General features: G+C 42.5%; 1 protein-coding gene across 3 annotated transcripts in view; it reads right to left on the bottom strand.

Annotated features, from left to right (window-relative positions):
• Cdc42 (cell division cycle 42) overlaps nucleotides 1-12,913 on the bottom strand; it is a 37,863-nt gene extending 24,950 nt beyond the window's left edge. For 2 of the 3 annotated variants that reach the window (XM_003471342.5, XM_063235715.1), the window contains exon 1: nucleotides 12,793-12,913. The gene's annotated coding sequence lies outside the window, so the exon portion shown is untranslated. Of the gene's footprint in view, nucleotides 1-12,626 lie in introns of all 3 variants that reach the window. The other variant, XM_063235716.1, reaches the window with a different exon arrangement.
• Nucleotides 12,914-26,069: the final 13,156 nt, after the last annotated feature.

Below are 26,069 nucleotides of genomic sequence, written 5' to 3'. Positions count from 1 at the left end.
AGTATTGATATTAGAGCTGGGGATATAGCTCAGTGGCACTGAACCTGCCTGGCAAGAGCAAAGTCATGAGTTCAATTCCCAGTACTCACACCAAAAAGTATTGGTATTATGGAGCAATATGGGGTCTGAGACGAAAGGACTGCCACAAATTTGAGGCCAGCCTGGCTACACTGAGTTCAAGAACACCCTGCCTCAAAAACTCAAAATTAAAATAAAAATACATCTTTCAATGAACTCTAAACTTGTATAAATGAAACAATTAGCATACATTGAATTATTTTTAAAACAATGGAATCTGTAATTTGGGGAAGTATTTGAACTTCTCCCTATTTCCTATTTCTCTATTTTGTTCTTTAATTGTACTTCTCATATAAATCATGCAATATTTCGGTGTGTGTTAGACTTATTTCACTTAACATTATGTCCTCAAGTTGCATCCATTTACCTACAAATGCCTCATTTATATTTCTTTATTGCAGTGCAATACTCCATTGTGCATAAATATACTCTTTTTTATAAATTGTGCTGCTATAAACATGGATATGCACACATTCCTGTAGTATGATGATGTCAACTTTTCTGGGAAAATACTCAGAAGGGGAATAGTTGGGTCAAATGGAATTTCTTGTTTCAGTTTCTGAGGCATCTCCATGCTGATTTCCAACAATTCCATGGAGTTTAGGTCAAAGCATAAATAAATTCTCCATCCTTCCACCAAGTCTACTATTCACCTGTGTTGGGAGCTGAAAAAAATTTTTTTCCATTTTTTTTATCCACACCAAACATTACTTGGACACACCAGCAGCACTAGGGTCTAAAGGAAATTATGAAACCATCAGACACCAGTGTCTTTGGGCCCATTTTCTCAAAACTCTGAAGAACGTTCCATGGGAAGGGGCAGAGAACCACCTTCACCAAAGAAGTTAAGGAAACAGTGTTAAGGGCCAGGGGTATAGCTGAGTGGCACAGCACCTGGTTGGCAAGCATAAGGTCCTGAGATTCCCGATACCAAAAAAAAGTGTTAAACTCCGATGAGCTAACCTTTTTGTGTAAAGGACCACCTGCATGACTCTCCTTGAACAAAGAGCAATTATCTCCACTTTGATAAACCTAGCCCTATCTCCCTGTACTGATACGTACAGAGCTGGCTAAGCCATATCTTTATCCCTTCAATTGGCCTTAAGCAATGTATATAGGGCTGGCTAAGATGCTGATGTGTAATTCCAAAACACATGGTTGAGCCTGGCAGAATGAAGAGCCATCACTGCACACTTCACACACTGTCCAGAAGAGCACAAAAGTTTTCATATCAGAACTGAAACGATGACCCCAACACATCAGATGCTACTTCAATTGTGTTATGCAGATGACTCTTTCTGCATACCCTTCCCTCTATATATTGCAGAGATGATCTCGGATCACCTATCTAGCTCAGCTCATAACACTCACATTATTTCCCACCTTTCTCACAGTCACTCATCCTCAAGACACTCCTTTCTTCATGAGTTAATAAAATCCAGGTTGGGCCCTGGGGTCAAGGCCTTTGTACCCGTGAACAACACCTTGGCTACTCTTAGGATCCCCACAGCTGTGACCCTGTGATCGGCTACTGAAAAGAGGATTGTAATTACTATTTCTCCCCAAATAAGGTTCTAATGTAACATTATGTTGATAGACTTAGTGCTAGTTCCTGGGAATTGTTAAACCTGTGTTAAAATGTTAAAGTTAGAGCCGGGAGTGGTGGCTCATGCCTGTAATTCCAGCACTTGGAAGGCTGAGGCAGGAGGATCGTTGCGAGTTCGAGACCTACAAGGTGAGCCCAAGGCCAACCTGAACTGCACAGCAAGAGCCTGTATAAAAAAGACCAAAAATAAAACATTTAAAGTTACAAACTTATAAGAGTAATAAGCATCAACCAAAGAAAACTTATACTCTATTCTGGTAAGGAAATTAAAGTGTTTTCTGGTTGTACACAGGATAGTTATCACATGTTAAGTGTAATTATATGCATGTCTATTTATCTGGAGACTATTTTAAAGAAATGTATCTGGTTGCCAAATTGACAGAGGGTAGATGGTAATGGTTGATTGATTGTGTCAACTTGAGACATTTAGAAGCAAACTAAATTTTCTTAGCAATTCTACACCCTAGGATGTAGAAGACCCACACTAGGGTGGCTCATCATCTGTATGGCATAAAACAAAAGGAGGAAGGATGAATCAGTTGCATCCTTTGGAGGAGCTCCCGTCTTTGCCTTCAGCTTGGATGCTGTTTCCTGGCTTCCAGCCCAGACTCTTCTGCCTCTGCCTTGGATCCTTCAGTCTTTCAGCACAGACTCTTCAGCTTTCCAGCACAGATCCTTTAGCTTCTGCCTTGAATCTTGCAGTCTTTCAGCACAGACTCTTCAGTCTTCCGACATAGATTCTTTCATCCTCCAGTGTGAACCCTTCGGCTTTTCTGTGGCAGACCCATCGGCCTGCTGGGGCAGACTTGCGCAGAACACTGAGGTGACTCCAGACCTTGGATTGAATCCTTTGGCCTCCAGTGTACAGACACCCTCCGCACACTTACTCATCTGACTCTGGCTGACCAATCTTGTAATTTCTTATATATTTGCATACCTTGTGTTATATTTGTTTTCTCTAGTAAAACCCTGACTAATACAGCTCCTCATAAATGTAAATGTCTTAATGTCATTATTCTCCTTGTGGGTTGCACTGGAAGTGATTCAAATTAACTTATTGGAGTTCTAATAACTCTTCCATGGGATTACAAATAAAAACTTCTCAGACCAAGTGGAGGACCAGGAAGGGCCCTCTATACTTTGAATCTTTAATAAACTTACGTAAACCATGAGTTTGCAACATGGAGCTATAACAATCAATTAACAACCAACCCCATAGAAACAACCTTCTAAAATATACTAACCAACACCAACATTATTCTAAAAATTAAAATTGCTATAGTTTTGCTTTTGTTTTAGTACCAACGACTGTGCTTGCCAGACAGGCACTTGTGCCACTGAGCTATATCTCCAGTCTAAAAACTAACACTGCCTGGAGTGGTGGTACACACCTCTAATCCCACTCACCTGAAGGCTGAGGCAAGAGGATCTCAAGTTTTGAGTCCAGGCCAGATAAGTTAGTGACTCAGAAAGACCCTTTGTCTCAAAATAAAAAGGAGCCAAAGATGTACCTCTGTATAAAGTTATAGAGTTCCACTCCAAGTGCCTCAAAAAATAAAAAATTATCCTCTACCCCTATTTTTAATAATTTATAAACTACTGCAATGACGTAACATTCCCTGTTGCCCTATAATAAGCAAAACAAATGAATATGACCTAAAATAATTCAAACACCTCCTAGTTTATGTGTCAGGATTATTTGTATACTTTCTGAAACAAATGAAGATATTAAATATTGTTTAAGCCTTAGCATTAATATTCATAGGAATTATTCATTTTTTAAAGGTTATCTGACAAATAAAACTTACAAGTTAAACAAAAACTTACATTGTTAAAATCTAGTAATTCAGCCAGACATAATGTACTTCTGTAATCCCAGCACTCAGGAGGCTAAGGCAGGTGGATCGTTGCAAGTTGGAAACCAGACTGGCTTACAAAGTGAGCCCAAAGCCAGTCTGAACTGCATAGAGAGACCCTGTCTCAAAAAGACCAAACAACAACAACAACAAAAAAAATCTAGTAATTCATTTAAAAATCTTCCTCTCGGGGCCAGGAATATAGCTTAGCAGCACTGCATCTGCCTGGCAAGTCCAAGGTCCTGAGTTCAATTCCCAGTATCAAAAAAAAAAAAAAAAAATCTTACTATAGTACTGAAGGAAGGTAGTAGCACTGTGGCAGAATGCTTTCCTACCAGGTTAGTTACAGGGCTTTGGGTTCAATTTCACACACCACAGAAAGTACAATTAAAGACCTGTCATTCTTAAACCCCACAAGAAAAATATGCTTCTGGAAATACAGTAAGTGATATAGGTAGTTTCATTCCACTTTAGAAGGAATCTAAACTACGTCCCTTTCAAACAGCATTCAACCAGTGAAACAAATACAGCTACAGTGAAGTCATATTATAATGAAAATTCTGAAACCTGAGATAGCAATCATTCTTAAAGCAACTTTATTCTTGTTTCAAACTTTCTATTCCCCTTCACTTGTATTTTTCAAACAGACTTTGAAACAAAAATACTGGCCCTTCCCATGAGCCAGTGGCAGCCGTGGGCCAGCAGGAGAAACAGGAAGACAATTCACCCTTCCAGTGAGCCAGTAGGAGCACAGGTGAGAAGACAAGCTGAGCTGAGCACAGCGCACTCCCACACACCTCATCCCCACCCCTACAAGCAACTGACTGATTCAGAAGAACACAGACTGAGTTCATAGCAACTGAGGTACAAAAATAACTTAATGCTTGTATTGTCTGATTGACTTTGCAGGCCTAAAGCCGGTAGTCTGCACATCTATTTAGATGATAACAATATGCAATGTAGCAATTATGAGGCATTTTCTTGCCTTGTTTTTGAAACCCAATATTGTTGTTTTGTTTTGCTCTGTATGATTGTTTTGTTTTATTTTGATTGGTTTTATTCTGTTCTGTTTGATTTTATTATGTCTGATGGTAGGGGCAGCAATTCTGAAGATAGTATGAGGCATTATGTGTTGGGAGCCGCAGCCCCGAGCCCGGTCGCCTCACTTGGCGGACGTGAGGCCTGTAGTAAAGAGTGAAGCCTGAGGTAGATTGCCCCTCCCATCGAATATGTTAGTTTCCTGCTTACCGCGTAAACAACCCGCTCAACAATATAGTCTGCCTGGCAACTGATGATGTTAGCCAATCAGCTTGCCTTGCTTACTTTAACATGATTGGACACTGTACCCGTATATATACCGGTGCCACCCCTGGGCGGAAGAAGAAGCCAGGTAGAAGCCCAGAAGTAAAAGCCCAAAAGGAGCCGCGGAGAGCGGACCGGTAGAGGCTTTGGGGCAGACTGAAGCACAAAAGGAGCCGCGGGGAGCGGACCAGAGGAGGCTTCAGCTGGGAGAACCCAGGGCAGGCTGTACGGAGAAGGAAAATAAAAAGAAAAGGTTGTCCACTACCAGACTTTGTCGTGTGTCCTTCCTGCCGGCCGGGAGCGGACATCGACAATTATGGTAGCAATTGTTGATTTCCTATTATTCTGTTTTGAAGGGCTCTATCACTTTCACTATTTTGTTTTGATTGGCTTTATTCTGTTTTATTTTGTTTGGTTTTATTCTCTGTAAAACAAAATTTTTTTTTTTAAAAATACTTTTTTTTTTTTTTTTTGTCTCGAGACAGGGTCTGACCAACAGGGAAAATAAATGATAGCTGAGATCTTGCTTATGCTTTCTTCTACTAAATTTATTCTTTTCTCATATGGCTTACCATTAATTAACAACAAGATTCTTTCATTCCACCTCCACTTCTTGCTCCAGCTCTGTCAGTTCTTGAGCTGTTCTCAGCTCTTGTCTTTTCACAAAGAATAACAAACAGTGATAATTTTTTCACTGAAAAGGAGGACTGTGACTTTTTATATCCAACAATAGATGGCTTTAGATTGCCCCTTGGGCCACAGAGAAAGGACAAGTGTGCCTGAGACACTGATACCCCAGCTTTCCTGGCATCTTCAGTTTGTAGCTCTTCTAGCCAGGAAAGGGCAGTCTCTCCAATTACCCTAGGGGAGCACACAAATATTTTTCTCTGACTTTAATGTGGATGCATTGCTCTAGCATGTACTGCATAAAGACAGTATTGGAGAATCTTTCCTACATCAGTTTAAGGAAAAGGAACATATTAGAGAAATACATTCAATCTAATCCTTGAAAGACAGTTTTTCAGGATAATAGACCTAAGACCAAATTTTAGTTATTAACATTTTGCCTTCAGATTGTAGATACAGTTTATTAAAGCAAAGAAACCAGGCAAGAGTCTTTATATAGGGCCAGTGAAATGCCAGTTATACATTTCATATAAGTTTTCATAACCAATATGAATTATTTTTATCATATGCTTCGACCAGCCTATTCACAGCAACCAGTCTTCAATTAAGTTCAAATGTATAGAGGCTGGGGATTTAGCTCAGCAGCATAAGCACCTGCCTTGCAAGTGTGCGGTTGTGAGTTCAATCCCTGGCACCGATTAAAAAAGAAAAAGCCAAAAAAAAAAAGTTTGAATGTATAACTCATATAACCAAAAACTTAAATTACTTATTACCAGGGGTGTGAAGGCACTTACATTATAAATCCATCAGTTTCTAATAATGAGCACAGACAGCAGATGACTCTACATAATAGACAAGAAACTATAACTATTGTAAAAATCAAATAGGTTTCAAACCAAGTATGGTGGTACACACCTGCAATCCCACCACGTGGGAAGCTGAGGCAGGAAGACTACCATAAATTTGAGGTCATCCTGGACTACACACGAAGTTCAAGACCACCCTGGACTATACAACAAGACATTGTGTCAAAAACTAAAACAAAAAAAAAAATGAATTTCAGATTCACTCATATATGATCCTTACAATAAATTCTAATGAACTGCCTAAAAGAAACCAGGCTAAAATATAGAGATAGACCTTTCACAAATAGGAAAGCGACCATGAGATGGAAGGAGCAGACAGCGAGAGAGGTAAGGGACAAAAAAGAATTAAGATGTATTATGTACATATATCAACTCCTCACAATGAATGTAATCATTATGTACTGCAAATATATATGAACAAAAACAAAAATTAAAAAGAAAAACCGAAATAAAATGCAGAGGAAAAAAGAAAACCATGTTATACTGAACACTGTTTCTGAAATATCTTAAGGTATCACTCTAGCAGCCCTGAAAAGGGTGCTTAAAGTCTTAATATATATAAAAGTCACAAAAGGATCTTGTCAGAATATAAATTCTGGGCTGGCATGGTAATCCCAGCACTTGGAAAGCCAAATCAGAATATATATTCTGATTCAGTAGGACTTGGATATTGAGATTTTGTGGTACAGAGGGTCACATTCAGGGTTTCATGCACGCTAAGTAAGCAAGCACTCTAACACTGAGCCACATCCCCAACCCTTTTTTTAGGCACAGGATCTCTGCTTCAAGCACAGGATCTCTGCTTCACTACCCGGGGTGACCCAGAACTCAGAACCCTCCCAACTCAGACTCTGGAAGTGTGTGGTTGGACCCAAGAGTTCTAATTAAACTCCACCCCCATGCTGCTTGTGTTGCTGCCCCAACATGGCCAACCTAACATCACTGACCAAGAACTTTTAGTTTTCAGTGACAACAAACAGCCCACTGCAGCACATGAGTTCACCACCACTGTCTTATACTCTCACTTATATGACACTGGTAAGGATAACTGATAAAACTTCGATTTAAAGATGTTTAAAATTGGGGCTGGGGGTTTAGTTCAGTGGTGTAAGTACCTGCTTGGCAAACACAAGGTAGTGAGTTCGATCCCCAGCACCAAAAAAAAAAAAAAAAAAAAAAAAAAGTTTAAAATTCATTTAGGGCCAGGGATATAGCTCAGCAGCACAGCACCTGCCTGGCAAATGTAAAGTTGGGAGTTCAAGTCCCAGTACCAATTAATTAAATTCATTTAAACTTCATTTTAATATGTTTATGGATTCGTTACATTACTACATTTAAACTTACTAAACATTAGTCTAAGGATGGAACAGTTACTACAATGTTTATGGGATCTGGACTTGGTGGCAAACACCTGTAACAGCAGCCTCACGCTTGGATGCTGAGTCAAAAAGATGACAAATTTTAGCTCAACCTGGGCTACACAGACCTATCTCAAGATAAGTTTAAAAAAAAACATTTAGGGGAAATACCACAGTGGTACAGTCCTTGCCAAACACTTGGGCCATCACTGCAAAAAAATAAATACAAGTAGATAAATAATATGTTTGGGGTAAAATGGCTCAAAGGTGAGGGAGCAGAAGATAATGACAGAAACCAACCACATAACACTATGTGTCAGTGACTAGCCTTAACCACATATGTTAACTGATTTAATCTTCAACATTGTAATGTAGCTACTACTGCAACACTGTTTTACACAAGGAAAACTGGGATCATAAATACATTACTTGGGGCTGGGAATTTAGCTCAGTGGCATAAGCGCCTGCCTGGCAAGCACAAGATCCTGAGTTTGATCCTTGGTACAAAAAAAAAAAAAAAAAAATCAAAAACAAAAAAACATTACTTAAGCTGGATAATCTTAGCACTCAAGAGGCTGAGGCAAAAGGATCACTCACTGCAAGTTTGAGGCCAGCCTGGGCTACAAAATGAGTTCAGGGCCAGCCCAAACTACACAGTAAGATTCTGTCTCAAAAAGACAAGACAGGGGCTGGAGGTTTAGCTCAGTGGCATAAGTGCCTGCCTTGCAAGCAGGCAGTCATGAGTTCGATCCCCGGTACCGATAAAAAGGAAAAATTAAAAAAAAATTTTTAAAAAAAGACAAAACAAAACAAAACGTTACATGAACTGCACACAGTTAATAAGTGGTAGAGCCAGAAGTTGAACCCAAACAGTCTGGTGCCAGAGTCTATGCTTTTAAACACTGTCACAGTGATAAAATAGTGGAACTGTATACTGCTCAATACACAGTAGGATTAACACAGGACATGGAAATATATGGCTTACTTTTGAAGAAAGAGTGCTATAAAAGTATAAGGTGTTAACAAAAGTAAGCAACAGTCAAGTCAGACACTCTCTTTAGATGGCAAAGCAACAACACTTTAACATAATAGCCAATTCCATGCCTGTGAGTTTGAGGCTACCCTGAATTACACAGCAAGACCCTGTCTCAAAAAACAAAACAACGTGAAAAAGTAATAATAATAGCTAATTCCAAGATCAAAATTTTTTTTTTCTCAAACTGCAAAGGAGGACATCATTCTAGTGGCAGAACACTTGGTTTCACTTCACAAAATAAATAAGTAGTCTGAGACCAATGTTCCAAGAGCAACTAATGAAAAAAAGAGTTCTGACATCTAGGCTTATAATACCAATGGCAGGCACAGCTGAACCGGCACTAATAAAAACTGCTTTGGTAAAAATCCTTTGCACTGAAGAAATGAGTAACTAAAAGTAGAAACTCATAAGAGTAAAAGCATAAAATAACCTGGAATTTGATACTGTAAAGGGATAGAAGTGGCAAAAATAAGCTGCTATTTGCAAACAAAAGATTAAAAAAAAATCAAGTCTAAATAATTTTTAGAAGAAGAAAACTAACCATTAAGCTGAGTGTAGTATCACACCCCGTAATGCCAGAACTCTGGGAGGCTGAGACAGGAGGATCTCAAATTCAAGCCCTACCTAGGCTACTTACAGAGACCCCTGGGTTCAATCCCCAAAGAAGGTTGAGGACTAATTATTAGAAGATTTTTTTTCTTGTTGTTTCAGAGACAAGGCTTCAAGATGTTATTCAGGCTGGCCTTGCACTCAGTATGTGGCCCAGCTTGCCTGCATGTAGCAATGCTCCTGCCTCAGTTTTCTGAGTGCTGGGATTACAAGTGTGTGCCACCATGTCCAGCTCATCAGAACATTTTGTAAGTGATAGAAAACTGTCCAGATAGTGCAGCTGCAGAAGATGCTGGACTAAACAAATGTACAAGGTCAAGCAAGAAGAGACTGGCAATCATCACTTCAATGAACCCAAATATGGATATGGCTGATCAAGCACAAAATTCATCTCAGGAAACAGAATAAAGAGACCCTATTGAACATGCAGAAAGAGAAAATGTTAATTCTCAGACATCATCAAATTCACTTGGTAAACATTTTTCAAAACCTACTATGTTTGGCAGTATTCTAGACGCAGAGATGACTATACCAGAACAAAAACTTGCCCTCACAGAAGTTACATCCTAAAGAAAGAAAGTGACAACAAATACATACATAAGAAAACATTGAACAACCATTATCATAAAAGCCTAGAAGGAGTCCTTCAACAGACATGTCACATTGTTTATGGGAAATAAATGAACAACAACAAAAAAAATCAATGCTTCCCTCCCCTTCAGAGGAAGTCCTATAGCCTGAGCTATTAACTGTTGATTATCTTAAAAAAAAAAAAAAACTAAAACAACAAATACATCTAAAATATACCTTAAAGTATAATTTGACTTTTACTTCCAAGAATAGCTGTCAATACTGCTTCCTAGACAGGCTAAGTGAATTGTACTTGCTAAACAGCTCCTGGATAAAAATACTTATTAGTGTAACCATCTTAAAAATAACTAGAAATGCTTTCCTTATAAGCCATAAAATTACAAGTGGAAACCAACAGTGGGAATGGAAGCCAGGCATGGCACACACCTGTAACTTCAGCTTCTCAGGAGGCTGAGACAAGAGGATCTTGAGTCAAAGGCCAGCCAGGGATACTCGGCAGGACTCTGCTTCGAATGAAAAAAATGGGGCTGGAGCTGTAGCTCAGCAGGCAGGGTGCCCCTAAGTTCAGTCATCAGTTTGAGGAAGGTTAAAAAAAAAAAAAAAAAAAATCACAAGTAGAAAAAAGTATCATAGTTTTTAAAAAAGCAAATCCTGACATCAGCAAAAATGTCAAGGTTTGGTGTTGGTGGGCTTTAAGAATCTCACTGAGAATGTGGCTCAGTGGTAGAATGCTTGCAAATCCTAAGCAAGGCTCTGGGTTCAGTCACCAGCATCACCCAAGTTAACAATCTCACACCCTATTTCTAAGTCCAGATACTACTTCCAGGCCTTAGGGTTACTTCTTGTAATACAATCTCTTTATCACCTTGTGTCAGCCTAAACATCATCAAGTTCACACTATTCTTACATCTCCAAAATACAAGTTGGTGTACATATACATATATATTTAAGTACAGAAGATTCAAGAAATACAGCAATAAGTGTTCCAGTTTTTTACATTCCTAAAATGCCACATTAAGGCCAACATGTATTTCAGAAGCTCCACGTCCACACTATCCAGTCTTCAACACCTACACTCTACACAGAAAGCCAATTTGACCCTACCACTCCTTTAGGTGATTAACAAGCAACCTGTTCTCTGTACAAATAAGCAACAATGGGAAAGTACTTGTTCCAACATGAACTACCTTTGTGAGGATGCATTACACAGTTGGACCTCGTTCGCTTCACAATGTTCAGATTTTCTATACTACTGTATTCTAATCAATAAAGGATGCAAAATTTAGGCTGTATCTAACCTTCTGGGAAACAAACACTGAGATTCCAAATGTTTAAAAGATTATTCCACTTTTCGGATTAAAATTCCCAAACTTGAGCTATCAGTGGTAGAGTGGGTGTCTAACCTATATGAGATGACAGATGGGTTTAATCCTTGGCACCACACACACACACACACACACACAAATAAAATCCAAAATTCGCCCTTAGTGACAAAACTAAACGAACAAGCAAAAATTAGACTGATTCTTTTTTTCGACACATCCTTGCCACAAACAGCATTAGAGTCAAGTTGGGCAGGTTCTCTACATCAAATAAGTCATGAGGGAGAAGTCGAAACAGTCAAGAAGTCATTTTAGACCAAAGAACTGTTCTCACAAATAAATCCACTCAAATACACTCAAGGGGACCTTTAAAGTTAATCCCTAAGCAAGTGGATATGGGTGTTGTCTTATTTCCTGGCACAAACTAATCGTGTGACTTTAAACCTTCCTGGCTTTTAGACACGCTGGAAGCGGTCATGCACACAGGCAACAGGATTTCAAAAAACCATTTCTGAACGTGGGATATGTTGTAAAGCTGCACGATAACCCACTGGGTGACTGACTAGGGCTGCAAAATGCTGTTTTAATTTGTTGAGTCCCTGACTTGCAAGAGTTAAAACTCTCGCCCCTTATACTGCGATGACGTAATCTTCAACACTGCATTTCTCTTGGACTTAAAGGGGAGGGTTGAGGAAAAAAGAAGAACAAAGAAAATTTTCCCCAAAAAAGAGGAATTAATCAAACGGTGAAACAAAGGTTTCAGAAGGTGGCTAGGTAACTCCCTGAAAAAGAAGCTTCAGCTGAATAAGCAGGGAGAGAGTTGGAGAAGCAAACGGAAATAGGAGGAACTTAACCCAGGGCAAGAACTGCAGGGACTGGAGCCCCGGGTTCAGGCCCAACCAGCGCGCGAGGCGCCGGGCTCAGGACCTCTGCGGGTCGCGCGGCACAGACTCTCCACGGTGGCCGGCGCGGTCCCCTCCCCGCATCCACTTCCCCTCCGCTGTTGCAATTCCGCTCCCCTCCCCCGCCCGCCGCAAAATGTCCGCGGAGGCGCCCCGCGAAGCAGGAAGTCTGAGCTGGGGCGCGGTGTCCAGAGCCCAGCCTCCTCGAGCCGCGGCGACCGGCTCCAGCCCTTCCCTGCGACTACGAGCCCAGACCACCGGCGCCCCGGCTCTGGCTGGCGAAGGGGGAGGGGAGTCGGCGGCGGGATGGGTGTGACCCCTTCCTTCCGCCGCTCCCCGGTGACAGCCCGGCCTGGCCGCGCCCTCAGGCCGACACCCCGAGTCCGGACGTGCACGTCTCGCTGGCGTGCACCCCCACGGTTGCCGCCGCGACCCCTCTCCAGGCTTCCCTCAGAACCTGGACCCGCGCTCACCCGCGGGCGCACACGAGCCCGGCGCTTCCCCGAGTTCTGTGCTTCCAATCCCTCAGGGTCCCGGAAACGAGGTGTCCTCGAGGACAGAGAAAACTCTGAGCCGGCGCAACAGGGACAGAACAGTGGGGCAGCCACTCCCGAGGGGAGCCTCAGGCCCCTCACTCACCTCAGCTTCTCCGCCGGGGCGTTGGCAGCAGTGCACGGGGTCTCCTCGGCGGCCGGACAGGGGCACGCACCTGACGTCAACACGCAAGAGACGTACGGTTGGGTGCCCGCGGAAGTGGGAGGGACGAAGAGAAAGAGGCTGGGTCTGGGGCGGGACGGGGCCGGGCCAACCCGAATCCTCCCTGAAGCCTGGCTCGGCCAGCCTCCCGCGCACGCGCACGTCGGCTCCCCTTGCAGGCTGAAGGGAGCGTTCCCTACCTCTATCCCCTGGTAGTATTTCTTAATATTATCAACTGTAGTATGCGAAGCGCTGTCAAAAACATTTATTTTGATGCTTGCAACCTTGTAAAGCAAATATTATCATCCGTTTTCTGCTTTTCTTGCTGGAGGTCACAAGCTACGGAAACACTTCCTGAGGCCCCCAGGCCTGTTCATTACTCTTGGTATAAGAACTGCATGCTGCTCTTTTTACCTGTCTACACCTTAGTGTCACTGGCTGCAGCCACGTGGATTTTCTTTTAGCTTAAAAACTTCCTTTACCACAAGACCTTGCATTTAATGTTGTTTCGCCTGCCTTCTCTTACCCAAACTTCTGGTTGATTATTACTCCTCACTGCCTTCCTTGATCCACCTATATTTACAGCACCTACCTGTTTCTTAGTCTTTCCTAAGAGTGTGCAAGCTGCTGGAGAATAGGGATCTTCCCTGTCTTAGTCTTCCCAACGTTAGGCAAAAATAATTAATCTTGCTAGGCATGGTGGTGCATACCTGTTGTCCCAGCACTTGGGAGGCTGTGGAAGGATGATCTCTGCGAGTTTTAAGCCAGCCTAGGCCACGTGGTGAGTTCAAGGCCAGCCCCAAACCCTGTCTCAAAAACAAAGAAAAGAAAAGGCCTTAATAGCCAGAAATGATGGCGCATGCCTGTAATCCCAGCTTTTAGGAGGGTGAGGCAAGAAGATCAATGCAAGTTTGAGGTCAGCCTGGGACTACAAAATGAGTTCAAGGACAGCCTGAACTGCATAGTGAAACTCTTCTCAAAAAAAAGACTAAAAAAAGAAAAAGAATAATAATATTGTACTTGCTAATTACCACCACGTTATTTGGCCAAGAAAGACATTTCATTCTAATGTACTTAATAGCCATACATACTTTTGGATTTTTTAATTATATGAAAATAACTACATTTTTAAGTTTGCTATAGGCCTGATACTAACAGCTTTGCATAGAGTAGTAGCTAATTTAATATAACAATTCTCTAATTTAACAACTATTCCCCTCATTTTGTGAATGCATAAACTGGTGTTTGGAGATATTAAGGGACTTACCCCAGGTCACCAAGCCAGGAAGTAGCAGAGCTGAGGCTTGTGCACTATAGATAGTATCACAGTCCCCAGCAAGCTTATGTAGCGAAATCAGAAGAAAAACCTCAGTTCTAGTTCTACCCCTAACAAACTTAATATTCTGGTGTCCATTTCCAGATTTTTTCTTTGGATATATACACTTGTTGCAGAAAAAAAGCACTTAATCCACTTCCTCTTTTTTTTTTTTTTTTTTTTGTCTTTTTTGGTACCAGGGATAGAACTCACGACTGCCTGCTTGCAAGGCAGGTGCTTATGCTGCTGAGCTAAATCCCCTGCCCACCACTTTCTCTCTTAAAACTACATTGTTTGTGAACATCTTCCTGGGTCATGGAAAGTATCATTTGTAAAGGCTGAGATCTTCTGAGTGGGTATTACAATATTTACCCAACTCCTACTGTTGGAATTTAGGTTGTTTGGCTTGTGTAAAATTTTTTTCAGGCTAGAAATCAAACCCAGGACCTTGTACTTGCTAGGCAAGGACTGTGCCACTGAGCTACACCCCCTGGCCCAGGTCGCTATTTACATTTTCGTATTATAAAAATATGTAAGTTTAGTTGGTTTTTTTGGGTCTTGTTTCATTTTGTTTTGTTTTGCTTTTAAAACCAGGCCTCACTATGCAGTTCAGGCAGGCCTTGAACTCCCAGAAATTCTCCTCGCTCAGGCTCCCAAGTACTGGAATTACAGTTGTGCACTATCATATCCGGCCATAAATTTAGTTTTTACAGTTTGAAAGAAAAATGGGGCATTTCTCTCTCCACAAGGCCAGTTGGCAGTGCCCTTCCCTTCATACCATCTCACAGTCCCATGAATGTCCCCAGAGAATGTCTGCCCTTTCCATTAGCAGCAGTATCTTGATAGGGCATCATTCAATTACCTGGCCTTTCCTACCTTTTTATTCTGAAGACAGGCACTCACTTAGTACTTTGTTAGTTTAGTCTTCGGTCAGAAAGGCCTTCCCTGGCCTTTTCACAGCACCAAATCAGAGTGGTTTTACTACTTGACCCCAATCTGCCAGGTCCTTGCTGCTCATCAAGGCCCCAGCCCTTGAGCCATGTCCCTGGCCACAGCTGCTCTCATAATAGGAGGGGCATCCTGCAGGCACCATTCCAGCATCATCCCTCCTCTGGCAACTGCACTCCTGTTTCCTGGAGCAGCCACTATGCCAGCTCTCCATCACTATAGTTCTAAAAGAGGTGACTCCATCTCCTTTGCAGGAAGGGACATGTGACACAGGATTGGCCAATCAGAGCATTATAGAGAGCCCCGTAGCCATCATAGTTCACCAATGGGAGTATGACCCAGTGAGGTTCTGTTCTGGAACACAGTCAAAACTGTTCAGTTCAAAAAAATCCATTCAGGGGCCAGGGGTTTGGCTCAATGGTATAAATGCCTGCTTGGCAAACATGAGGTCATGAGTTCGATCCCTGGTACCAAAGAAAAAAATCCACTCAAGGCAGAATGTAATCATAGCACTGCTGGTAGCCAACTTCCCACTTTGAGAAGAGAGACTGGCAAAGAGTGAGACCAACCTGAATGGGGAAAACCAAGCTGAGAGATGGAGATGTGAAACCAAGTACCAGTGGCATTATGGGATCCCCTGGGCCAGCCTTGCTTCAACCATCAGTCATAGCAGCCAGCAGAGTCCCTCTACTGCCCAGGCCAGGCTGAGGAGTCCTCTGTCACAAATATAGGGGTCCTGGTGAATCTCTCTGCCACCCTGGTCTCCTCTCTGCCCCTGTGGAGTACTTGTTGGTAGATAACTTCCAAATCTCTATTCCTGCTCCCATCTCTAAATGCCCAGCTACTCAGAAGTCCCATCAGCATAATCAAAGTCCTGCTTCAGCTCCTGCCTGCTCTGAAGAAGCAGTATCAAAACCTGCACTTGGCTGCTCCACTCCCTTGTAAATCCAGGGGTGCCCAACCTTTTCTGTATCTTAGATCCTATTTCTGCAAAATTTGCCCCCAGTTTCTAGAGGCTTCTTTGGAGAATCTCTACTTAATCCCACCTGGTGCATCATTCATCTTCCCAGATCCCAACTCCCTGCTCTTAAAACCAGAGTTTTCTCCTTTGTCTTCAGAATAAAATTGAAAGTCTTTTAGCTAGGTCCTTTTAGCTAGCTAGGTCTTTTTCCTGGGTCCTTTGATATCTGCCACCAACTTGCCATTCCAATTATTTCCTCTTCCCTTCTGGTCCTTCAGAACCAATAAGATATAGATAAATAGAAAGATAGATGACAGATAAATAGACAGACAGGAAGTGGCTCAAATATGGAGGATACAAGTTTTAACACCTTCAGGATGAATTAGCAAGCTCGAGATCCAGGAAAACCCATGGTATAATTCCAGTGCAAGTTCTATGGTCTGACAACCAGGAGAGCTGAGTTTGGTTTATTACAAAGGTTGGCAGGCTTGATATCTAGATAGAACCAATGTTTCCATTTGAATCTGAAGGCAAGAAATATTCTGCCTTACTTGAGAGAAGATCAGTCTCTTTTTTTCTATATAAGTCTTCAACTGATTGGATGAAGCCCATCTACCCAAAGCAGGACAATCTGTTTTACTCAGTTTTTGGATTCAAATGCTGATCTTATTCAGAAACACTCTCTGAGACATTCACCATGTGTTTGACCAAGTATCTGGGCACAAGTCAAACTGACACATAAAATTAACCATCATGCCATCTTTCATACATCCTATGCCACAGCTAGCCAAACTTAGCATTATGCAAGCAGGTGCTATGATTTCTTACCCCTCTGCCCATTTGAGCTGTTTTCCTTACCTGAAACACCTTTACTGTTCATCCATCCATCCTATCTGTAAAGTCCCAATCTCTTATCCTGCCATGGCCCACACCTTTTGCCAACACTGATCTTCTGTCTGCCCATCTCTGTACAGGCCTCTGTAGACGCAAGAGATTTCCTCTCTGTCTCCACACTCCTGTTCTCTTCACTTTCAAGGACTAAACTAGGCCTGAGCCCTTAAACCTCCTGGACAACTCCAGGCAGCCAATCATTCCTGTAATACTTGGCATTTAAAGCATGTTGTACTGAAATCATTTATATCTATGTTAACTAAATCATTAGGCTAAAAACAGGCAGAGACCTTATTTTTCTCATTTTGTATCCTTTTACTTAATTTTCTGGCCCTCAAAAATATGGTAAGTGAGGTGTAGTTTGGTGGCAGGGCACTAGCTCAGCGTATATAAGGCTTTGGGTTCCATCTCCGTATAAACTGGGTGTAATTACACAAGCCTAGAACCCCAGCACTCTGGGAGGTTGAAGCAAGAAGACTGAAGACTGAAGCCCAACCTGGCAGCATAGCAATTTAGCAAGACCTTGGATCAAAACAAGAAGTGAAGGCTGGGAAGATGCAGCTCTGTTCCTCTGGCTGCCCTTCTCACCTCTGAGTTTAGCCTTTGCAGTGCTAAAGTGCCTCCTGCCGTGCTGGACAGAGAGCACCAATCTGCCGTCATTTCTTTAACCACAGAGACAAATAAGACATCTCAGGATCTTTTTAAAAGGATGTAAGCACTGCTGAAGCAAACAAAAATTGTTCAGTATTTTCCTTTTACTAAAACATAGCCCTTGAAATAAATTCTTCACCCTCACGAAGAATCCCTACAGGAGAATAGAGAAAAACAAATATTTTTGCAGTTCTGTTTAACCTTTTTCTTTATTTATTCTTTGTTTGTTTGTTTCTTTTGGAAACAAGGTCTTGCTATGTAGTTCATGCTGACCTGGAATTCACTTCGTAGTCTAGGCTGACCTCAAACTCACAGCAATCTTCCTGCCTCAGTCTCTCAAGTGCTAGGATTACAGGTGTGCACCACCATGCCTGGCTATTTAACCACTTCTGCACATGTTTTTAAACAAGCAAAAACAAACCTGATGAAAAGGAGGTTGTTGCTTTTTAGCTCAGATGAAAGTTTGCTTCTCTGTATTAGTCTAGAAGTGAAAGAGTTGGTCATCTATACCATGTAGAGTACTATGATTTATGGATATATGTGGAAATTGTTGTTTTATATTTCATATTAAATTGAAAAATTTACTTCTGAAACACAAGCCTTTACAGAAAAAGTGTGTGATCAACAATGCACGACCAAGCGTGATGCCAGCTCTGCTTCCCCTGCCAAAGCAACCCCTGCTTCTTCCAACCCCCCACAGCATTATGGGAGCCCATCCTCAGGCCCTCAATCTGTTCTTCCATGTTTACGCAGACTTTTTCTGCCTATTGTAAGCTCCCAGCAGCAGGCTTGTTCTGGGGTGCATCTTGTTGTGCCCCTTGACGACATGCTCTTCAGATGCACTGAATGTTTACAGACTGGCTGAACGGGACATGCCTCGAACTGGGTTCTGTGCCAAATGGCAGAAACTGTACATCCACCCCTGTCTCTCTCCCAGGGACCTGCGAAGGATTTGCATGAAAGAGGTGTCCTCTGCAGTCTGCAGTCTTAGGGTTTACATGAGAAAATCATAATTTAAGACTTTCTGTGTGATTTGTAGTCAACACAACTACAACAAAAAGCAATGAAGTGACTATGATAAAAAGCCAGCTACTGGCTGCCTCTCTGATGGGGGCTGTAATCTGGAAAGGATGGAGAATAAGATGCTGGCAATGTTCGTGGTCTCACTGATGACTCTGTGGGTCTTGTCTTTATCACTGTTTGTTGTACTTGTGTATTTGTCTTATGTGCTTTCCTCACGTGTAACATTTCATAAAGGTCAACAGTAGCTCACACCTGTCATCCCAGCACTCAGAAGGCTAAGTAAGGCAGGAGGATCACTAGTTCAAGCCTAGCCGATGATTCATAGCAAGACCCTGTCTCAAAAACCCACTCGAAAATAAATTTTAAAATGTGAGGGGCTAGGGATTTAGCTCAGTGGCATAAGCACTTGCCTTGTAAGCCCATGGTCATGAGTTTGATCCCTAGTATCAATAAAAAAAAAAGTCTCTTAAATTTTTAAACCACGCATGGTGATACATGCCTGTAATCCCATGTCTGAGGGAGGAGGATTGTTGTGAGTTCAAGACCAGCCTAAGCTACAAAGTGAGAACTGCATAGTGAGATCCTGTCTCAAAAAGACCAAAAAAAAAAAAAAAAAAAAGTGAAAATAATTAGATTAGCTTAAAGTAGTTTTCCATTGGTGTCATTGTGTCCCTCAATCTATCCCTACACCCTCCCTCCCCTGACTGCTCAGCACCCAGGCCTTGCCAGGAGCCCTGCTCTGTGCTAGGGTTCCAGATGTGTCCTGGTTTGGCCTGAGACCCTCGGGGGCTGCAGCTGATGCAGTTACAGAGTGCTCTCTACCCCACCTGAGGGACCTAAACCCTCTGCAGTCCTTCCTGCTGTGCCTCCTCCACTGGTCCCCACATCCTTATCCTTGCTTAGGGACTTGGACCTTCTTGAAGTTAGAGAAAGCAGAGGAACCGACCAAACCTGTTTCCTGGCTTTGCTCTAACTGGCCCAGGCTGGCTCCCTCATCTCAGTTACACATCTCAAGTAGAGGTAAACTGGGTCACTGAACACCCAAAGACATGTGGCTAAGATGGGATGGGGGAAAGAGAAAAACCTAGAAGTAACCGAGCACATCATCTATCCCCATCCTACAGGGTTTAGTAAGAATCTGTGGGAACCTGGAACAAAGTTTCAACTTGTAAACAATCTGAGACTCAACTTTTGTGGACTAAATTGGTTGTGGGTGTGTTATGACCAATATTCAGCACTGAGTAGTATCTGTTGTGCCCAGAGCACTGCATGCAGAAAAGACAGATATCTGTTTCTACGATTACAGGGAAACTTCAGTTATTCACAACAGTTATAGTTAACATTTATTAAGTTCTTCCTAAGTCCTAAGTATTTAAAATGTATTAGCTCACTTGGGGTTCATAAAAACTCTGAAGTACAGAAATTACTAAACAAAAGCCAGGCATGCAGAGGTTGGTGATATTTGCTCACAGTCACGCAACTGGCAGATACAGGAGCTAGGATTCAAATTCAGAGGTGACCAGAGGTTTTCCCAAGGAGGTACTTTGGATCTGGCTGCCCATTCTGGAGGGGCCAGGGAAGGAGATGCCACAGACACAGAAAACAGGACACATAGGGAATGGAGGATTCTCACAGATACAATGTTGGACACAAGAAGCTAGACACAAAACGATCTCATTTGGTTCAAAGAGTGAGAACACTACTCTAGGACAATAGAAATCATGTTAGTTTTTTTATAGGGTTAGTGGCTGGGAGAGAGTATAAGGAAAGCTTCCAGGGTACTTTTGTGTTCTTCTGTTATCCCAGGGTGCTGGAATTAAATGTACATGCCATCATGCCTGCCTAGTACAAAAATCTTCATCAAATGGCTTAAGAAATGTGTAAGAATTGACATATCTATGTATCTACCTTCCAGAATAAAATGCAACATTAAAATGCCAGCATGACTGGGTACGGTAGCTCACTCCTGTAATCCCAGCACTCAGGAGGCTGAGGCAGGAGGATTGTTGCAAGTTCAAGACCAGCCTGGGCTACAAAGTGAATTCAAGGCCAGCCTGAACTGCAGAGTGAGACCCTGTCTCAAAAAAAAAAAAAAAAAAAAAAAGACAAATAAAATAAAGAGCCAGCAGGATGACACATGTCTATAATCCCATCTATTCAATTTATGGGGTTTGTTTTTTGTTTTGCTTTTTTCCAGTGCCAGGGATCAAACTCACAACCTCGGGCTTGCCAGGCAGGTGCTTATGCTGCTGAGCTAAATCCTCCGCCCAGTAAACCCATCTTCAGGAAATTCAAGCCCAGCCTGGGCAATTAATAGTGACTTAGTGAGAACTTGCTTCAAAATAAAAAATAAAAAAGAGCTTTGGATTTAGCTCAGTGCAAGTTCTGAGTACTACAAAACAAAATAAATCAAAACAAAACCAGGATTGGATATGTAGAAATCAGAAATGAGAGCCTTGCATAGTGGCATATGCCTATAATCCCAGCAATTTGGGAGGCTGAGGCTTGCAACAAACTCAAGCCCAACATGAGCAAGTTAGTGAAACATTATCTTAAAATTAAAAAAAAAAGTTAAAAAGGGGTCGAAGATGTGTTATTGATTTATTTAATCCCCAATAACACAAAAATAAGAGCTGGTGCAGGATCACATACAGAAGAGTCACACACAGCAGTGTTTACTGAGGTCTTGTGTGTGTCAGGTACTAGATATGTGTATAACCCGAGGCTCCAAAATGCGACAAGACTTGTCTGAATAACAGAGCCAGTTAAGTGGTAGAAGTAATCACTGCTAGAAACTTCCTATTTGCGCTCCACACACAAAGTACCACCTCAGCTAGGGGTGGAGTTTGGGCTCAAAGGAAGTGAAGAGGAAGCACTCGCTGCTTTGGCAGCGCCTGTGGCTTCCTGCCCAGGAGCCACACCCAGGTTCAAAAGCGCTGTTCTGGACCATTAAGGTTGTTACTAAGCACTAAAGTCGGGCAGCAGAGCCTGCCAAGCGCAGTCAACCTCACTTCACTGTAAGGTCAGGTGCAAACAGGGAAGACCGTACCACCTGAGTGACTCCCCCCTCCTGCTCCTGCTCCTGCTCCTCCTCTTCCTCCTCTACCTCTCCCTCTTCCTCCTCCCCCATCTCCCTATCCCATGCTTTAAGGGGAGAGGCATTTTTATTTCTGTACCCAGATTATTCTTCGTTTCTTCCCCAACATAACTTTTATTTTCCTTTAGTGTAAGGGATTGAACCTAGGGCCTTCACAGTGAACTACATCCTCAGCCCCTTTTAAAATTTTAAGACAGGGTCTCACTAAGTCACTAAGTTGTCCAGGCTGGATCTGAATTTGAGATTTTCCTGCCTCAGCTTTTCAGAATGCTGGGACTGCAGGCATATGCCACCAGGCCTGGTTCCCAATATAACATTTAATAGCCAGCCAAGAGCTGTATTTATTTGTGTTCCCTGGAAGGAAGCAACTTAAATTAAGAAGCAGTCATGTGCCTCCCACCAAAGTTAAACTGTCCTTGAGGATAGACAACATGCAGAGTGCATGTTGGATGCCAAGAACATAGAGTCCCTCCTTACGGAGTTCACGTGTTCCTGGGGACACAAACTAGATGTGGACTGCAGGGTGGTATTAGAACAGAGCATGGGGCTTTGGGTATATAGTACTCATTTGCCGGGTGAACAGGGACAGAGAAAACTAAAGTTGACATGTTAAAGATGTGCACAGAAGAAGGTTTCAAATGCTGGTTCACAGCAGAAATCGAAGGTCTCTTGAAGGTGACCACATACACAAAAGGTTGGTATGTAGTCGTATAGCTCAGTGGTAGAGCCCTGGCCCCGCATGCACAAAGCCCTGGGTTTTAACCCCAGTATGGGGTGGGAAAAGAATTCTTAGCTGGACAATGAGCTATGTGCTTAGAGACCCAGCCACTAGGGAGGTTAAGACAGGAGGATCATTTAAGTCCAGTAATTTGAGGCCAGCCTGGACATCATCATGAGTGAAATTCCAGCTTTTTAAAAATGAATAGGAGTAGGCTGCTAGAGACTGGGGGAGGTTAAGAGGACGGGCATTCCGGGCTGAGGGAAAAAGTTCAATAAATGCATGGCAGTGGGTGGAAAGAAAATGCCCAGCAAAATAGTCAAGTCATTGTCAAGTGCCCTCTACACAGCTGCCTATGGAAGGTGACAGCATGCAGTTCTCCTGGAAAGGCCAGCTCGCTCAAATTCTCCAGCCACCACCCCCATCATGGAGGACTCCTCGTGGTCCCCACATCCCTTAGAGCTGGCCTCCTCTTCAGCAGCCACAGCTTGGCACCCACTCACACTGCTCAGGGAGTTACTGTCCAACAGATGACATGTTCTTTTCCATGGCACCAGCCAGTTGCTAGGACTCTCAGATTACCCATGGTCCCAACACTGGTTTTCACCAGCAGCCGCAAACATTTTTCAGTAACATGCAGAAAATTCAGAAATGTAATATAGATATTTCTTCTCTCACATCACTATCAGGACTGCGAATTTTTAGAGTGCTTTAGCATAGGGATCCGGATGGAGTAAAAAAATGACAATGCTCTATGTAGTGCCAACTGGCTGCATAGCTGGCACAGGTACCAGCCAGTGGGTGACACTAGGTGGGGGGAATTCTTCACTCCTAATTCCTGCTAGAGCCCTTGGAAATATTGGTCAGCTATTATGACCTTGTGGCAAGGTCACAGACTAGGACCAAATAAAATGGAAACGGACCACAGCTTCCTCCTTTCCTGGGTTTGTACAGGGTGATAGTCTTATCTCTAAATTCACATCCTTGGCAAGGAGTTGGTACCACATGCTGCTGGGAGGCGCTGCTGGTTCAAGAATGTGGAGGCTGCTGGGTGAGGAGGGATGTGACTGTAAGGCCAGCACTCGAAAGGCTGAGGCAGGAGGATCATCGTGGGTTTGGGACCAGTCTGAACTAAATACCATGACTATGTCTCCAGAAACAACAAACAGAGCTGGGGATACAGCACAATGCTTCCTAAATCCAATCCCAGTACTGCATAAAAATAAAAAAGAAGAAAAGAAAGGATGAGTGTTGGGATACTTTGTTTTTAGTTACACGTTAACAAACTCCTTTTTTCTTTTTAGAGACAAGGTCTCCATATGTAGCTCAGGCTGACCTTGAACTTGTGACAATCCTCCTGCCTCAGCCTCCTGAGTGCTGGAATTACAGCCATGAATTACCACGCCTGAAAATATTAGTCATACTTTAAAGACATTTTGAGAAATTTATTTTTTAAAAAAATCTCCCACTTCTCACATCTCTTACACAAATGCTATCCTTTTGTTGATTCCTTCCACTTATTTTTCTCGCATTTATAAAATTTACCAACAAGTAGATTCAGTGGACGTGGGCTGAACACTGCCTGATATTCTGTGTCAAGCTTGGGGAAGGAAGAGCATGATACAAACTTGACAGAGTCCACAATCCAGCTAGATTCCTCCATCCTAAGTAGGGACTGTGCCTTGGCTTCGGGTTATAAAGGAGTCCCACAGGGAGCTGGGTTCACATGGGAGCAGGGAGACTGGAGGTCTCAGTGACCCTTTTATCCAGATGACAGAAACATCCAGGGGTTACAGACAAAGGTGAACCTGTCAAACGACCTTTTGTCAATTGACACCGAAATGATGTTGCTGAGAAGCCTTGTTCTCTAAAATCAGAGACTGTCAAAAACTTTGCTGTTTGGAATCACATCAGTGAGAACAGAACTTCCCGCTCTTGTCTAGTGGGTTGGAGGCAGATCAGACACAGAGAAGCAGCCTGCATTTCCAGCGCAGCTGCAGAGCTTCAGCGAAGTTGTTTGTTTTTCTTTTTAAACACAACTGTCTATTTTAACTTTGTGGTGTCTAAGGAAACCGAACCATGAGTCTGATTTTTTTGCCTGAGCCAGATGTTACCCTCTTTACACACAGCTGTATTTATTTTTGGCCCATCAACACTGCTCCTTTCCAATTTTACCTCCATCCCACCCTACCCAAGCCCTATGCCAACCTTGTTTTTTCCCTGGGGAACACACTCTGCAGTGTCCTTGGGGTGCTGATCGCCTCCCTGCAGACTCAGCTTTGTTAAATCACAGCTCTTCCAGGTGATCTTTATCAGATTGGCTTTATAATAAAATTCAAACTGTCTCTGTTTCATTCATTCATTGATTTGACAAATGTCTACACAGCCTGTGGTTTAAATGCTGGTGATGGATGAGGAGAGACAGGTCCTTGGCTCTGTAGACCCTGCCTCTAGTGGATGAGCTAGAAATAATAGTGCGATCATACTTAACTACTCTGGATGATATCTGAGCAATGTATCGTTAAGTGATTCTGTCATTGCTAGAACATCCTACGCTCTATTTCTTTTTTTTTTTTTTTTTTTGTCTTTTTCTTTTTTATCGGTACCAGGGATTGAACTCACGACCGCCTGCTTGCAAGGCAGGTGCTTATGTCGCTGAGCTAAATCCCCAGCCCCCTATGCTCTATTTCTATGTACAAACTCGGGTGGCTGTGATGTCACTAGGTAATATAATTTTTTTGGTACTGGGGAAGCAATGGAACCTTGTGAGACCACTGTTCCATATGTAGGCCATTGTTGACCAAGTAGCACATGGTTGTAATTTTATTTTATTTCGTTTAGAGACAAAATCTTACTATGTAGTTCAGACTAGATTTGAACTCACTCCGCAGCCCAGGCTGGCCTCAAATTTGCAGCAATCCTCCTGCCTCAGCCTCCTGAGTTCTGGGATTATAGACATGCACCACCACCCCCTGCGGTTACAATTTTTTAAAAATGTCAACAAACCATAAAGAGATTAGATGCATGTCTCCAGGGCAGGTTGACAGGGAGTGGTGAAATATGCTCTGGAGAAGTTACACTTGATTTGGAATCAGTGAAAAGGCCTCAGGGAGAAACAAATGCCTTCACTAAAAGTGGTTATCAGCAAATGTGGTAAAGATGAGTTCTTTGGATTTGCAAAACAACAAGATAGCCTGTAGGCTCTGAGCAGAGTGAGCGAGCAGGAGATAGAGAAATGGCAGGGGAGGGGAAGACAGTTTGAGTATTATCTTGGTAAAATAATCTTACAGAGCCCCAACATATCATATATGTATGTCATATTTTATATATACATATATATATTCCATATATATGGATTTGGAAGAGTTTGTTGGTGCTGAAGATTTGCACTAAGCTATATTCCCAGTTCCTTTTTTATTTATATATCTATTTATTTTTGGAACAGGCTGTGTGTAGTTTAGGCTGACTTTGAACTCTCAGTGATTTTACAGAGGCTTTGGAACCAGAAGTGACATCTTTTCATCTCCTGCAGTTTTCTGAAGCATGCTGGAACTTGGAAGACAGCTGGAAGCCCTGGATCTAGTCTACACTCTCTCTCTCTCTTTTTTTTTTTTTA

The sequence above is a fragment of the Cavia porcellus genome, unplaced genomic scaffold (genome assembly GCF_034190915.1).
Source record: "Cavia porcellus strain 051 isolate PalLab524CR breed Dunkin Hartley unplaced genomic scaffold, mCavPor4.1 scaffold_25, whole genome shotgun sequence".
NCBI lineage: Eukaryota > Metazoa > Chordata > Mammalia > Rodentia > Caviidae > Cavia > Cavia porcellus.
Note: the sequence above shows the minus strand (reverse complement) of the source record. Positions and strands in the feature narration are given on the sequence as shown.